The sequence below is a fragment of the Pipistrellus kuhlii genome, unplaced genomic scaffold (genome assembly GCF_014108245.1).
Source record: "Pipistrellus kuhlii isolate mPipKuh1 unplaced genomic scaffold, mPipKuh1.p scaffold_m20_p_10, whole genome shotgun sequence".
Taxonomy (NCBI): domain Eukaryota; kingdom Metazoa; phylum Chordata; class Mammalia; order Chiroptera; family Vespertilionidae; genus Pipistrellus; species Pipistrellus kuhlii.
Window position 1 is genome coordinate 55,610,631 of NW_023425405.1, and position 15,311 is coordinate 55,625,941.

The 15,311-nt window shown below is 47.5% G+C and overlaps 1 protein-coding gene, 1 long non-coding RNA gene and 4 other non-coding genes across 7 annotated transcripts in view; 3 read left to right on the forward strand and 3 right to left on the reverse strand.

The window, feature by feature from the left end:
- The first annotated feature begins 690 nt into the window (after positions 1-690).
- TRNAC-GCA lies at positions 691-762 on the forward strand. Its single transcript has one exon. It is a non-coding gene; the product is annotated as a tRNA-Cys (tRNA).
- Positions 763-3,117: 2,355 nt separating this feature from the next.
- On the forward strand, positions 3,118-3,189 carry TRNAC-GCA. The gene has a single exon. It is a non-coding gene; the product is annotated as a tRNA-Cys (tRNA).
- Positions 3,190-4,009: 820 nt separating this feature from the next.
- On the reverse strand, positions 4,010-4,081 carry TRNAC-GCA. Its single transcript has one exon. It is a non-coding gene; the product is annotated as a tRNA-Cys (tRNA).
- A 1,055-nt stretch (positions 4,082-5,136) lies between these two features.
- TRNAC-GCA lies at positions 5,137-5,208 on the reverse strand. Its single transcript has one exon. It is a non-coding gene; the product is annotated as a tRNA-Cys (tRNA).
- A 5,546-nt stretch (positions 5,209-10,754) lies between these two features.
- ANLN (anillin actin binding protein) overlaps positions 10,755-15,311 on the reverse strand; it is a 50,516-nt gene continuing 45,959 nt past the window's right edge. The window contains exon 26 of one of the 2 annotated variants that reach the window (XR_006741006.1): positions 10,755-10,765. The gene's annotated coding sequence lies outside the window, so the exon portion shown is untranslated. Of the gene's footprint in view, positions 10,766-12,893; positions 12,906-15,311 lie in introns of those variants that run through there. The other variant, XR_006741007.1, reaches the window with a different exon arrangement.
- LOC123651977 overlaps positions 13,309-15,311 on the forward strand; it is a 47,454-nt gene continuing 45,451 nt past the window's right edge. Inside the window, exon 1 of the long non-coding RNA XR_006741009.1 lies at positions 13,309-13,373. This is a non-coding gene — a long non-coding RNA (uncharacterized LOC123651977). The remainder of the gene's footprint in view (positions 13,374-15,311) is intronic.

Here is a 15,311-nt window from a genome sequence, read left to right on the forward strand (position 1 = left end):
GTCCCCGGGTCAATGAGCACACATGAGTGACATCACCTGAAGCCTTCCTGAGCTTTTCCCTTTGTTGTTCTTCCTCCCTTGGCCTGCAATCCTCACCAGCTGCTTCTGGCAAACCCCTCCTTGTCCGTCGCCCCCAGGAAGCCCTGTCTGACTCCCCAGGCAGAGGAGCACCTCATTCCTTCTCCCGCGGCTCTCTTCTCGGGCTCCTGCCACTCCTGTGCAAAGTCTTTGGTTCATGATTTTGTTTCCTATTGGAACAGGACAATGTTTTAAGCCCTCAATATGGTTGACAGGACCTGGTACCTCACATGTTCTGCGTTTGTTGAGTGAGTGACTGACTGAACGAGTGGACCAATGAGCACCCTTCTTGAGACCTTAGAATAGGGAGAAGGCTCTCCCTCCACTGAGTGTGAGGTTCAGTGAGGTCCTGGAACTCACCATGATCGTTCTGATAAGTATGTGCTGGTTTCGGTAGAAACACTAGTGTAGTCTCAAATGGCCTTTCCAGGTGTAAAGGCTGGTGCCATTGCCACAACCAGAGGAAGATGAGCGCTGAAGACTAGACAGTGGACTCAGTGAGGGACTTGCCATGCTCTGGGACATGCAGAAAATCAGTGACCTGCAGGCAGGCAGCTATCCTGAATGCAGTGTCACAGGTGAAAAGGTGCTAATGAAAGATTATATGTAAGTGGGGGTATAGCTCAGTGGTAGAGCATTTGACTGCAGATCAAGAGGTCCCTGGTTCAAATCCAGGTGCCCCCTATTTCTTTGACCACTTTAGTTACTCAAGCTGGTGCTGAAATTTCTGCCTTTTCTTTTCACATTGGACTATTAAATGTGGTAAAATTTAGGATTTGGATTGGCACCAGCTCCATGTGTCCTCCCCTGACCACCTACTGTGATCACATCAAACTGAAGAGACTGATGAAGTGAGCCCAAACCACCAGGACCCGGATGCTGGTCCTTCATGGCTTGTGTAAGGAATTTCCCTTTTTTTCATTAGTACCTTCATTTCCTCAACCTCCTGAAAGAAGGCTGATCCCTTATTTTTGTTGATACCACTTGTGAAGTATGGAAATACATCTTCCTACTTACCAGTGGTGACTATAAGGGTTTAATAACCATTTCAAAAGTCAAGGCTGTAGCCCTGCCAGAGTTGCTCAGTGATGAGTGTCAGCCCATGAACCAGGAAGTCACGGTTTGATTCCAGGTCAGGGCATATGCCCAGATTGTGGGCTCCATCCCTGGTAGGGGGCATGCAGGAGGTAGCCATTCAACGGTTCCCTAATCATTGATGTTTCTATCTCTCCTCCCTCTGAAATCAATAAAAACATCATTTTTAAAAATATATATTTTATTGTTTTTTTACAGAGAGGGATAGAGAGCTAGAAACATCGATGAGAGAGAATCATCAATCAGCTGCCTCTTGCACACCCCCTACTGGGGATGTGCCCACAACCAAGGTACATGCCCTTGACTGGAATCGAACCTGGGACCCCCCAGTCCACAGACCAACGCTCCATCCACTGAACCAAACCGGTTTAGGCAAAACATAATTTTTAAAAATAAAGGTTCTGTCCTCTTTCTGGAAATTTCTCAGGGGAGTTGTCACTACCACAGACTTGACCACCTGACTCTCTCATCCACTTCCTTTTTCTCCTACCACTTTTTCTTTTTTACTCTAGGTTAGTATTTCCTTGGTGAAATTGCCTACTTTATATAATGATTTTTTAATTCAAACAATATATTGAAGACATATAAATGGTATAAAGAATCCTGCAAAAGAGTCTCCATGTTCCTTAGTGAACAAGGTCATTTGAAGCAATATTTCCTACAACGACAAATCATAAGCTGGGAAAATATTTTAAACATCTCGTTAAAAACATCAAAGAGCTAGCTAGCTAGACAGGAAATACGGGGTGGAAAGGTTGGGAGACAGGAAGTTAAAGTTCCACACCCGAGCCCGCTTTGTGCCTGAGGGTGGTGTTCAGTCGGTGGAACTTTTGGAAGCCTCTCAGGAATTTGGAGGGGAGAAGTCAGAATTCAGGGTCACCTCGAGTAGGGACACTGGTGAAACTCTCTCTGGCTTTGGGCTAGCACCCTGTGGAGTAGGGTGAACTGAGAGAAATCAGCCACTATAAGAATTTGTAGCTGGTCTTTGTGTCATCTGAATGGCCCAAAAAGTTGAAGTTATATTGAAGTATCTTGACTGCTAGTGTCCACGGGTAACTGAAAAAACAACAACAAGAATGAAGGATTATATTATCTTTACCCAGCCTAAGATTCTACAAATAAAGTTTTGAATCAAATGTTTAATGCATAGCCAAAGATCACTATGTACACAGGGAAGAAAAAACCATCCATGAAAATCAATAGAAACAATAGACCACAGATCTAAACAGGAAACTTTTTTTTAATTTTTATTTCTATTGATTTCAGAGAGAGAGAAACATCAATGGTGAGAGAGAACCACCATAGGTCAATGCTCAACCACTGAGCCACACTGGCCAGGTGGAACTTTTTATATTAGAACTACTGAAAACACACTGTAAAATAACAATTTTGCTGTGTTCAAGGAGCTAAAAGCCAGGCTGGAAAATTTCAGAGTAAACTTGAAAGCATTTTAGGGAACTAATCCCAGCCCAGTATTGCTCAGTGGTTGAGCATCATCCTATGACCAGGAAGTCTCAGCAGTTAAAGGGTTGACTGTATGGAGATTCAGGCCCGGGGTGGGGTGAGCATTGGGCAGAGAGCTCTGATCTGTGTAGCCAGTCAAGTGTGTTCTCTCTTTGAAGTGCTCCGTGCTTGGTCAGGCCATGAGGCATTTTGAGTCTGTTTTTAGATGCTCTGCACAAAAACTACTATGTAGATGTGAGTGTGGATCCTTCCAGCTGTCAGGGAGGGCTCCCCATATTACTGCTCTCCTCTAGGGATGAGGTGGAGAGGTTGTGGAGCTGTGGGAGGAGGGAACCTGTTGTTTCTTCTAATGTGGAAAGGTGAGTTAGCATAAAGCAGGTCTGGCAACTCAGCCAAGCTATGTGGACGGAGTGTCTGGACAGAAGCTCTGGGTGTGGCCACACAGGGAAAGGGTGTTTATTGGGCATCACTGGTATGGCAGGGGGTATAGCTCAGGGGTAGAGCATTTGACTGCAGATCAAGAGGTCCCCAGTTCAAATCTGGGTGCCCCCTAGCATTTTAGTCTCAATGGTCATAAAGGAGTTCCAGTTTCCTCTCCTGGCTGAGGTTGAGGACTCTGACCTTTGCAAGTAGCCAGAGAGAAGCCTGAGTATTTTAGTTCTATATTTTAAAAAACTATAAATTAGACATTATGTTACATGGTCAATAATTTTTAATTGATTTGAGAGAGAGAGAGAAAGAGTCATCGATGTATTGCCTCCCATTAAACCCACAATCTGGATATGTGACCAGACCATGAATCACTGAGTCACACTGGCCAGATTTTTAGATATATATTACAATTTCCTTGGTTGAGCTTCCTTCTTGTATCTTAGACCTCCCACCTGGGATCATTTTTCTTTTCTCTGAAGTATGTTTAAATTTTACTTTAGTGAGAATTTGTAGGTGGTAAACTCTCAGCTTTGGCCTGTTCTTGAAGGATAGTTTAGCTGGGAATAGAATTCAGAGCTGACTGTTATTTCTTCTCAACATATGGAATGTGTCATTGCACTATCTTATGGCTTCCTTGCAACTATTGAGAAATTGATCAGCAGTCCAATTATTGTTCTTTTGTAAGTGATCCCAGGCTTCTCTCTGGCTACTTGCAAAGGTCAGAGTCCTCAACCTCAGCCAGGAGATCAAGTTCATATTAGAGAGCAGGGGACAGTGGGAAGATCAGAGCAGTGGGATAAACACATCTGAGCAGAGCTGCCCTGCTCTGGGCGGGAAGGGCCTCCTCAGTTTCTTCACTCTTTGCAGGAAGACTAGAGATCAGATTCAGAAAGAAGAGAGGAAACTGGAACTCCTTTATGACCATAGAGACTAAAATGCTAGGGGGCACCCAGATTTGAACTGGGGACCTCTTGATCTGCAGTCAAATGCTCTACCCCTGAGCTATACCCCCTGCCATACCAGTGATGCCCAATAAACACCCTTTCCCTGTGTGGCCACACCCAGAGCTTCTGTCCAGACACTCCGTCCACATAGCTTGGCTAAGTTGCCAGACCTGCTTTATGCTAACTCACCTTTCCACATTAGTAGAAGCAACAGGTTCCCTCCTCCCACAGCTCCACAACCTCTCCACCTTCAGTCCCTAGAGGAGAGCAGTAATATGGGAGCCCTCCCTGACAGCTGGAAGGATCCACACTCACATCTACATAGTAGTCTTTGTGCAGAGCATCTGAAAACAGACTCAAAATGCCTCATGGCCTGACCAAGCACGGAGCACCTCAAAGAGAGAACACAATTGACTGGCTACAGATCAGAGCTCTCTGCGCAATGCTGACCTATCCCCAGGCCCGAATCTCCATAACAGTCAGCCCTTTAACTGCTGGGAGAGATGAACAAATGACAGTCCCCAGGCTCCATGTCCACCTTTCTGTGCTCTGCTCTGGGATGCTGGGTTGGAGCCTGTGTAAACCAGGCTGTTGAAGCATCTACAAGCTAAGGAAGGCTGAGGATTGCCAGCAAACACCAGAAGCTGGAAAGAGACAAGGAAAGACCTAAAGAGCCTTCAGAGAGAGAGAGCACAGCCAGTCTGACACCTTGATTTCAGATTCTGGTGTCCAGAACTGTGAGACAATAAATTTGTTGTTTATGCCACCCATGTTGTGGTACTTTGCTACAGAAGCTACAGGAAATTGTTATACTGGTTAACAATGATATTAAATTCTGTTAAAATAACTGGCTTGGTTTTTGTCTCTTGACTGAGCCCTGGATGATACTGAAATTGGTCCCAGGAGACATACCCTCAACGAGGGTATTGGCAATGAATTTGGTCTTAGACTTGGTCTTGAAGGCCCTGCCCAGTACCTACCTGCACCCTAAATAAAAAGGGACAGCCATGTAAAGGTACCATTTCATAGGCTCTAGCCAGCCTCCTCCTGTAAGGGGACTAGAGTATGGCCTGCATAGAACTGATTTTGTCAATTTAGCTCCAGGAGGAAAAGGGATTCTTGAAGGGGGCACCCGGATTTGAACCGGGGACCTCTTGATCTGCAGTCAAATGCTCTACCCCTGAGCTATACCCCCTCTTATTAATTATGGTATATAGTTAACAAGTTCTTTACACTGCCACTCATATATGCGCTGTCAATTCTGACTCAACAGAGAGCTGCTAGTCCTGCTCAACTGTACTGGCAATTCTTACGCCATAACCATTCTTTTCCCCAAAAAAGGCATCAGTCCTGGTTGGCATCAGCTTGGAAGGCCACTGAAGGTTACATTTGAGGACAATGAAGTCTGTACCTGGCTTGGTATGTTGGGCAGAAGAGGAAGCCCAGAGGCAAGCTGACGCTTCACGATCAAGGAGTAGATTGTTGTTCTTCACCTGTTTTTCAGTTGAGATTACTTTGAAGAGACCAAGACAACCTCCCCCACCTCTCCTCCAAACTCTGCATCTCTTTAAGGCATTTGAGCTTCAGTTTTTCATAACCCATAGTCTCTTGTTTAAGGAATTTTTTTGTCAGATGAAAAATTAAATGTTGATATCAAATGAATCATAAGTTTTTAAAAATGCATATTTTTATTGATTTCAGAGAGGGAGAGATAGAAACATCAATGATGAGAGAGAATCATAGATTGTGTGCCTCCTGCCTGCCCCTGACTGAGGATTGGCCTCAACTGGGAATTGAATGGTGACCTCCTCATTCATAGGTTGATGCTCAACCACTGAGCCATCATGACCAGACTCTTATAAAAAGTTTTGATTTGGGGGTTGTGTTTAAGAAACCCTTCCCTGGGTCATATGAAACTGAATGTGTCCCCTTAAAGTTTATTTGTTGAAACTACATTGTAATAAATATATATTGATATAGAAAAAGCACATGAGCCCAGTTGGCATGGCTCGGTGATTGAGCATAGACCTATGAACCAGAAGGTCACTGTTGGATTCCCACTCAAGGCACATGCCTGGTTGTGGTCTCAATCCCCAGTGTGGGGTGTGCAGGAGGCAGCCGATCAATGATTCTCTCTCACCATTGATATTTTCTCTCTCTCTCTCTCTCTCTCTCTCTCTCTCTCTCTCTCTCTCTCTCTCCCTCTCTCTCTCTCTCTCCCTCCCTCCCTCCCTCCCTCCCTCCCTCCCTCCCTCCCTCCCTCCCTCCCTCCCTCCCTCCTTTTCCCTTCCTCTCTAAAATCAATTAAAATATTTTTTAAAAAAGAAAAATATGAGAAAATGACAACATGAGACCTGCTTGTTAATGCCCCCTGATGTCTGACCACCCTAGCAATCTGATTCCTGGGGGTCGATTTTTTCGGGAGGAACCAGACCTCCATCCTCCCTGGGAATTGAAAAGTGACCTCTGTCTCTGTCTCAAAGAAGTGTCCCGTCCCTGTCCCCTTTCCACCCATTTCCAGCTGACTGTGCATTTCCATCCCTGTCTTCGTCCCTCTCCAGCTCTTTCGGTTCTCATTGGTCTCTATCGCCCTTGAGCCCCCAAGACAGTGCCAGGATCCGTCCCGACAGGCGGCGGCTACCCCGGCAGCCAGGCTGGGCTCCTGCAGCAGCGCTCGCTCCTCCCGGCCGCAGGGGGCGCTGTTGGACCCGAGCATCCGGGGCCCGGCGGCCTCAAGTCCCAGCGTGCACCGCGCCGGGGCGGAGCGGGAGCAGGCCCGATGGGGTCGGCCCGTGTTCTCGGTCTGGGGCCGGAGCCGGGCGGAGCCGCAAAGGGCTCTGGCACACCCCGCTCCGGTAAGGGCGCCTGCGGAGGTGGCGGCCCTGGCTGTTCTCCGGTCCCGCCCGCGTCCGGGGAGGGAGGCGGGGGAGCCCCGCCCCGGAGGCGCGGTTTTCCGGCCGGGATGTGCGCTCGCCGGGAGGAGGGGCCACCTGGGGAAACGCCTGCCGACCGCTTAGGACACGCTTTCCCGCCCTTTTATTCCTCTTTGAACATCGTGGTTCCTCTGCTTGGGAAGGTGATCTCAAAGGAGTATGTCTTGCCCTGACCAGTTGGGCTCAGTGGATAGAGCGTGGGCCTGAGGACTGAAGGGTCGTGGGTTCGATTCCAGTCAAGGACATGCACCTTGGTTGCAGAGGCAGCTGATCAATGTTTCTCTCATTGATGTTTCTAACTCTATCCCTCTTCCTTCCTCTCTGTAAAAAAAAAAAAAAAAAAAAAAAAATCAATAGCGGAAACCGGTTTGGCTCAATGGATAGAGCGTCAGCCTGTGGACTGAAAGGTCCTGGGTTCGATTTCGGTCAAGGGCATGTACCTTGGTTGCAGGCATATCCCCAGTGGGGGTTGTGCAAGAGGCAGCTGATCTATGATTCTCTCTCTCATTGGTGTTTCTAACTCTCTGTCCCTCTCTCTTCCTCTCTGTAAAAAATCAATAAAATATATATTTTTAAAAACCAATAAAATGTATTTAAAAATATATCACCTAAACCCTAGCATGTTTAAAAAAGAAAAGAAAGAAGTCTGTCTTCATTAGCGAATGAGAAAAGGTGGAAAGGAAGGCCTGAGGCCGCCTCTTAGGAAAGGACAGAGGATATGAAAGCAGTTTGGTTATCCTAAGTCATTTACCTCGAGTACTCTAGTGTTTTAATGCTAAAATTAGATTCTGGTTTTAGAGTTTGAAAGGCATATCCCGAACTTAATACAGGAAACTGTGTGTGTTCAATTAAGTGTAAACTGCCTAAGTATGCAAGTTTTCCCTGTACCCCCATGAGGTTTCATAGCCAGAAGTCTCGCTAATACAATGCATTTTCTTCCACTTCCTCCTCCCCCAACACCCCTCGGCAGGTACAAATTGTGTTCCAATTTCTTCAAGCTGTGTCTCTTCAGTTAGTCTTCCTTTTATAAACGGCTCAGAACCTGAATTATTTCCCTTTTCCCTGAAGTTTGGTAGTTTGTGGTAGTTCTTTAGCAAAAGCTCAACTTACGCTATTTTCTTGGCTATTGGGTTATTTGTGCTAGGCAAGGAGAAAGAAGCATTTTGTGGTTGATTTTACTTTTCTCTGGAGCAGCTCTGTGCTGATTGTGAATTGGTTCACAGAAGATACTTGCAGGTGGAAATCAGATCGCTGCAGTGCAAGAAAGCCGTAGAGGAATTTCTTTGAAAGTTCCACCTTATATAAAAAAAAAGATTAAAAAAAAAAATGAAAGTTCCACCTTATAAAAACAACACCAGGTTTAAAACTGTTAGTTATACAAGCTGATTCTTAAGCTCCAGGGGCTTGTAATAGTTTTGATGATGGATTTTATCTCTGCAACCTTGCTCTCCAAAACTCCGTGTCAAACGGCCCTCGTTGTGAGGTCTGCTAGATTCCTTTATGGGAGAGTTCATTGGGTAGCATTGGTGACCAGCCTTTTTTAATGCGCTTGGGAATAGTCCTACCTGTCTAGAGAGATGTCCAGCGTGTTCCTTGGTAAGCAGTCATCTACATTTGTAGTATAGAATCTGAAAGGACTAAAAATGAAATTTTTCAAAGGTTAAATGATAAGTTTCCTTTCTTCTGTCCTTGGAACATTCAGGAAGAGTGTTCCTGTAGTTGCTCTGTACCAAAGATTGTAGCTTAATGGTCCATGAGTCAGTCATGGTTTGTAGATGTGTTCTTTTGTTTGTCCATTTGCTTCCTGAACCAACCCTTGTTAATTAAAATCGTGAATTTCTTTGCCAAGAGAGGAAAATCAGGAGAGTACACACAAAATGTGAACATCCAGTTTTCCTTCAAAAAATGTCACACCCATGCCCTCGCCAGTTGCTCAGTGATTAGTGCATTGGCCCAAGAACTGAAGGGCTGCGGGTTCCCTTCCGGTCAAGGACACATGCCTTGGTTGCAGGCTTGATCCCTGCCCGGGTTGGGCGTGTGCAGGAGGCAGCCAATCGGTGAGTCTCTCTCATTGATGTTTCTCTCATTCTGTCTCTCTCTCTCTCAAAATCAGTGGGGAAAATATCCTTAGATGAGGATGAACAACAAAAGGAATTTTAAATGTCATATACAAATGTAAAATGTTAAGGTATAAAATCTATAGAATGTGACACAGGAAAAAAATCTTTGAGACCTAGGTCTTGACGAAAAGTTGTTAGAAGTGGCACCAAAATCACAATTTATGCCTGGGTTCAGTGGTTTAGTGTTGACTTTTGAACCAAGAGGTCATGGTTTGATTCCTGGTCAAGCACATGCTTGATCCCCAGTGTAGGAGCATATAAGAGGCAGCTGATCGATGATTCTCTCTCATCATTGATGTTTCTGTATCTCTCCCCCTCTGAAATAAATTAAAAAAATATATATATATATATATATTTAAAAAGCACTATCTATAAAAGAAAACAATGATACAGGGGATGTCATCAAAATTTAAAGCTTTGCTCTGGGAAAGTCCTGTTAACAGGGTGAAAAAGACCAGGTGCAGAAGGGGGGAAATCACATGTGATGAAATCGCTTAGAATTATACACACACTACACCAATATCAATTTTATGATTTCTATGTACTATAATAATGTCATGTAACCATTGGTGAATGGTATAGGGAACTTTTCTGGACTATCTTTTAACTACCTGTATATCTATAATTATTTCAAAATATATTTCTTTATTTACTTTTTAATGAAATTTATTTTTTAGACATGCTTTTATTTTATTTATTTATTTTTCCAATTTGTATGTTTTAATTCCCACAAGGAGCCAGAGTTGGGGGTGCAGAGCTGCCAGCCAGGCCTGGCCGAGGGGCCTTCCTCCGGCAGAGGTGCAGCCGGGTTCTCGGGTCTGCCCCAGCAGCAGGCTGGATTTTAGACAGACTGTCATGAGTGCTGGGTGGAAGGCACCCCTCAGTATATAACCACGGTACATGCCCTTGGCCAGAATCGAACCTGGGACCCTTCAGTCTGCAGGCCGACGCTCTATCCACTGAGCCAAACTGGTTTTGGCTTGTTTAAGTATTTTTCATTCGAGTTCAGAGTGGTGAGAAGCCCTCCCAGTGTCTGACAAGAGCTACCGTGTTCAGGGAAGTTTGAAGGTTCATTTGTCCACGCACAGTGGACAAAAGCCCTTCAGGTGTCCTGAAAGCGGCAAAGGCTTCCTCCAGGAGAGAAATTTGAAGACCCATCTGCACTGACACAGAGGGAGAGGCCTGTTTCTTTGATGAGTGTGGAAGGAGCTTTACACACCTGGGGGCACTTACCACCCCTATTGCTGCAATGCATGCTAGGGAGAAGCCCATCAGTCTCCAAGTCAAGCCACACAGGCAGTGAGGTCTGTTGGCTCTGAGTCAGGATAAAGAATTCACAGAGCACCAGCTTCAAACACATGGGCCAGATGCATGGAAGACCTGGTGTGGCCCTGACCGGTTTGGCTCAGTGGATAGCACATCAGCCTGCAGACTCAAGGGTCTCGGGTTCGGTTCCATTCAAGGGCATGTACCTTGGTTGCGGGCACATCCCCAGTAGGGGGTGTGCATGAGGCAGCTGATCGATGCTTCTCTTTCATTGATGTTTCTAACTCTCTATCCCTCTCCCTTTCTCTAAAAATTCAATAAAATATATTTTTAAAAAAAGAAGAAGAAGAAGAAGACCTGGTGTGGCGCCTCCTTGACAAAGGTCCAAATAATTTAGGCATAAGATAGGCATCTGTAATCGTCACAGCAAGGCCTGCCAATCATGGAAGGAACATTTTATTCTGTTCTGCTATTTCATCCACTGTTGTGTTATCCTTCATTCAGTTCTGACACCACAGCCTGAGTGAGGAAATGTTACAGATGGAGCGTTTCCCCAAATGCCTCGTGCTTCCCATTGCTGGGCCGCCTCAGTTAACTGAGGTTTTCTGTTTTCTCACACAGTGAGTTTCATTTTCTCTCAAATGGTGAGAGCACACCTGCGTCTTGTGGGAATTTATATTGCTCAAAATAAATTAATTTACTGTCTCCTTTGTTAAAATGTTGGCCACATAAGTGTTATATTCTTCTGTGTTAATTTAAATCACCTAAAAACCCACCACTGTGGGTAGCAAGCAGTGTTATATATCTAACTTCTCTGCATTCCCAACAGTGTGTATCAACTTTTCAAGAAACATACTGCCCTGACTGGTTTGGCTCAGTGGATGGAGCATCGGCCTGCGGACTGAAGGGTCCCAGGTTCGATTCCAGTCAAGGACATATACCTTGGTTGTGGGGATGTGCAGGAGGCAGCTGATAGATGTCTCTCTCATCGATGTTTCTAACTCCCTCTCCCTTCCTCTCTGTAAAAAAAAAATCAGTAAAATATGTTTTTTAAAAAAGAAATATACTTAACATTAAGATCTGTGAGTTAAGTACCAAAGGAAAAAATATTGTCAGTCCATAACCATTCCTTTTTTGTTCTGTGGCCTATCAGAAGGCAGTTTTCCAGCTTGTTCTAGCAACCTTCATCTGTCCTTTGGACTGTCAGTCTTTTTAAAAAATATATTGATTTTTTTACAGAAAGGAAGGGAGATAGAGAGTTAGAAACATCGATGGGAGAGAATCATGGATCGGTTGCCTCTTGCACGCCCCTACTGGGGATGTGCCCGCAACCAAGGTACATGCCCTTGACCGGAATCGAACCTGGGACCCTTCAGTTCGCAGGCAGCCCCTCTATCCACTGAGCCAAACCGGTTTTGGCTGGACTGTCAATCTTTAACATTATTCTGACATAAATACGTAGATTTCCTTCCTTAGAGATCTTCAAGGCTAAATAAGTGTTCTTTGTAGCAGGAGTGTGGTCCAGGATTATCTGAACTAGTCAGCGGGGATTAAGGGCGCTCCACCAATCACAGTGTCTAAACAGACAGGAGAGGTGCCACCTCTGGTCGGTATAGCCCCTGGTGAGTCCATGGTGCTTTTGTGAAAAGGAAAAGGCCCTGCCTCTAGGGCCTGGGGATGCGAGCTGGCTGTGGGTGCTGACTGCCTCAGAACAGCTCTGCCTGGCCTGGGATACCCATTAAAAATGCAGAACACAGTGCAGCTTTGGGTACAGAACATGTACACTGTGTTCTAGTAAAAAGCCTGCTCAGATTGGCCAGAGTCAGAGAGGCGGTCTATTAAAAAAAGAACTGGTGTTGCCATAGAAGTGGGGGGTAGTCTTATACAGCGAATATAGGCCTAAACCTATGTTTTAACTGTAAAATTAGGGGGTCGTCTTATTCACCGGAAAATACGGTATGTAATTTTTAAAAAGAAAACCTTTAGGGTTGGAATAGCAATTCCATAAACCCAAGTGGTTCAACCACACTGACTGTTTAGAGCACATGTGTCAAACACAAGGCCCGCGGGCCAAATCCGTCCCGCCAGGCCTTGCAATGTGGCCCGCACCGCGCTGTCATCACTGCACTCCGCTGCGTTTCCATCACAATGACAGTTTATGACTGTTCAGTAAACCATTCGGCCCACGATTTAGGCTGGATTTTAGATTTTGGCCGCTTCTCTGATTGAGTTCAACACACCTAGTTTAGAGTAAAAGGCAGAGTAAATTTGAGATCCATTTCATGTTTACATTATAAGACTATTATCAATACTTGGACTGTATAGACAATTACTCGTTTCTAATTTAAGTCCATGGGGTCCTCCATGCCATGTCTGCCTGACCTCTGAGAACAATCACTGAGCATCCTTGCGCTCACCCATACTACTCTACCGAGTGGTCTGCGTACTCAAGAGTCCGCCTCTGGTGGAGCAAGGCAAAAGGGAGAAATGAGACATCTGTAATACTATCGACAATAATATATATTTTTAAAGGGTCTCCCTTAGGATGGACTCCCAGGTATCCACAGGGAGACCTGCTTATTAATACCCCTTCGTTGTCTGACCTCCCTAGCAATCTGATTCCTGGGGTCACCCCGCAGATGGCTGGGGTCGGTTTTGGGGAGGAACCAGACGTGACCCCAGCCCTGTCTCCTCTCCAGCCATTTCCACTTGACTGCATTTCCACCTCCGTCTTCGTCCCTCTCCAGCTCTTTTAGTTCGCACTGGTCTCTGTCTGTCACCCTTGAGCCCCCAAGAGAGTGCCAGGATCCGTCCGACAGGCGGCGGCTACCCGGGCAGCCAGGCTGTGCTCCTCCGCAACTCGGGCGGCTCCTGCAGGCGGCGTTCGCTCCTCCCGCCAGCAGGGGGAGCTGTGGGGGCCGGCGGCGCCCAAAAGTCCCAGCGTGCACCGCGCCGGGGCCGGCCCGCTGGGCGGGGCGGAGCGCGAGGCGCCGGCCGCCGGTCCGGGCGGAGCTGCGGAGGCCACGGGCGCGCGGGCTCCGGTAAGAGGGGCCCCTCGTGCGGACGCCCGGGTTCGGGGCGGGTGTTTTGTTTTCAGTCGGGCCGGCAGGCGGACAGGTGGGGCGCGGTGTGGGCCCCGCAAGGCTTGGGGTGTGGGGTCCGGTGGCCGCCGCCCCGGGGCTCTTCCGTGGACAGACAGACCCCGGAACGCGGCCGAGCGAGGACAGGCGGAGCCGGGAGCGGCCGCGCGGGGCCGGGGCGCCCGGGCAGCGGGGCGGACAAGGCAGAGGACGGAGGGCGGTCTGGGCCGTGTTACGGTTCCACCAGCTTTAGTTGCCGAATTCCGAACCAGCGCCGTCAAAGATTATGGTTCCGCCTGGCTGCAGTGGTGTTTGGCAGCGGCTTGACTGTCAGAAGTCAGCCGCTAGCGTTCAAGTTGGTGCTGAGTGTAAGAAGGTAGGATGGTAAACATCGGAAGGAAAAGAAGAGGATATAACAACCTAGGGTTGGTCACTAGGGGGCGCTAGGAGCCCAGCCGGGAGGTTCTAGCCTGGATATTTAGACTCCAATAAAGGAATAGACACTGGCTTCTAGTATCGGTCCCCGGAATGGCCCGTGGTCCTCTCCATAATGTTCTGAGACCAGACCTCCCCAAGGTATGATTCCCGGACAGAGGTCTTTGGGGCAGGGAGGGACGTCTGGGCCGCTGGGAGCGTTCTGGAACCTCACCTGGACATTGGGGTTATGGAAATGGTGGTCTGGTTTGTAAATTGAGAAGTACACCCCTGATACAAGTCTGAATTCTGTGTTTGAGGCCTGGTCTCAGGGATAATTTTTTTTGGCTCTTCAATGATAGTCGGGGTCCGGGATGTAGGTGTGAGCCCCAGGTGGAGGTGGTCTGGGTCCTGTGAGGGCAGTTCGGGCCCAGAGGAAAATTTGAGTCCCGGGGACGACTGGTACCTCACCTGAGCATCTGGATGATGGAATAGTTGTTGGGGTAACTCATAGAGATCTGGTCCCCTGATACAACTCTGTGTTCCTGGTTTGTGGCACAGGGCCCTGGTTGGCCTACTAACCCCACCATGAAGGTCTGGAACCCCGGATGTAGGTCTGAGCCCTGGATGTTGGTCTGGGTGCTCAGGCAGGGTGTGGTCACTAGGGGGCGATAGGAGGCCTGGTGGGAGGTTTGGAGCAAGGGCAGGACCTCGACTTAAAATGGTGGTCAGGACTAGCCTGCATATTTATACTCCAATAAAGGAATAGACACTGGCTTCTAGTATGGGTCCCCAGAATGGCCTTCTGGTTCTAGACATAATGGTCTGTGACCAGAAGGTAAGTCTGAGCCCCGGACTGAGTTCTGGGTCCTGGGAGGGCCTTTGGGGCCAGGGAGGGACATCTGGCCCTCTGGGGGCAGTCTGGTACCTCACCTGGACATCGGGGTTATGGAAATTTTTGTCTGGTTTATAAATTGAGAAGTACACAACTGATACAAGTCTGGATTCTGTGTTTGAGGCCTGGGCCCCAGGATAATCTTCTCAGCCCTGCCATGGTAGTCAGGGTCCCAGATGTAGGTGTGAGCCTCAGGTGGAGGTCTGGGTCCTGGGAGGGCAGTTCGGGCCCAGACGGAAGTCTGAGCCTTGGGGCCAGTCTGGTACCTCACCGGAACATCTGGGTTATGGAATAGTTGTTGGGGTTACGCATATAGTATACGTATATAGTTTTCAAAGCTTGTGGTCTGGGCCCTGGTTGGCTTTCTCAGCCCCACCATGCCACTCTGGACCCGGATGTAGGTCTGAGCCCCGGGTGTAGGCCTGGGTGCTGGAAGACAGGTGTGGTCACTAGGGAGCGCTACGGGTCCAGGTGGGTGGTTTGGGGCAAGGTCAGGACCTCGTGATGATGAAATGATGGTCAGGACTAGCCTGGATAGTTAGACTCCAATAAAGGAATAGGCTCTGTGTTCAGGTCTGGGTTCCCAGAAT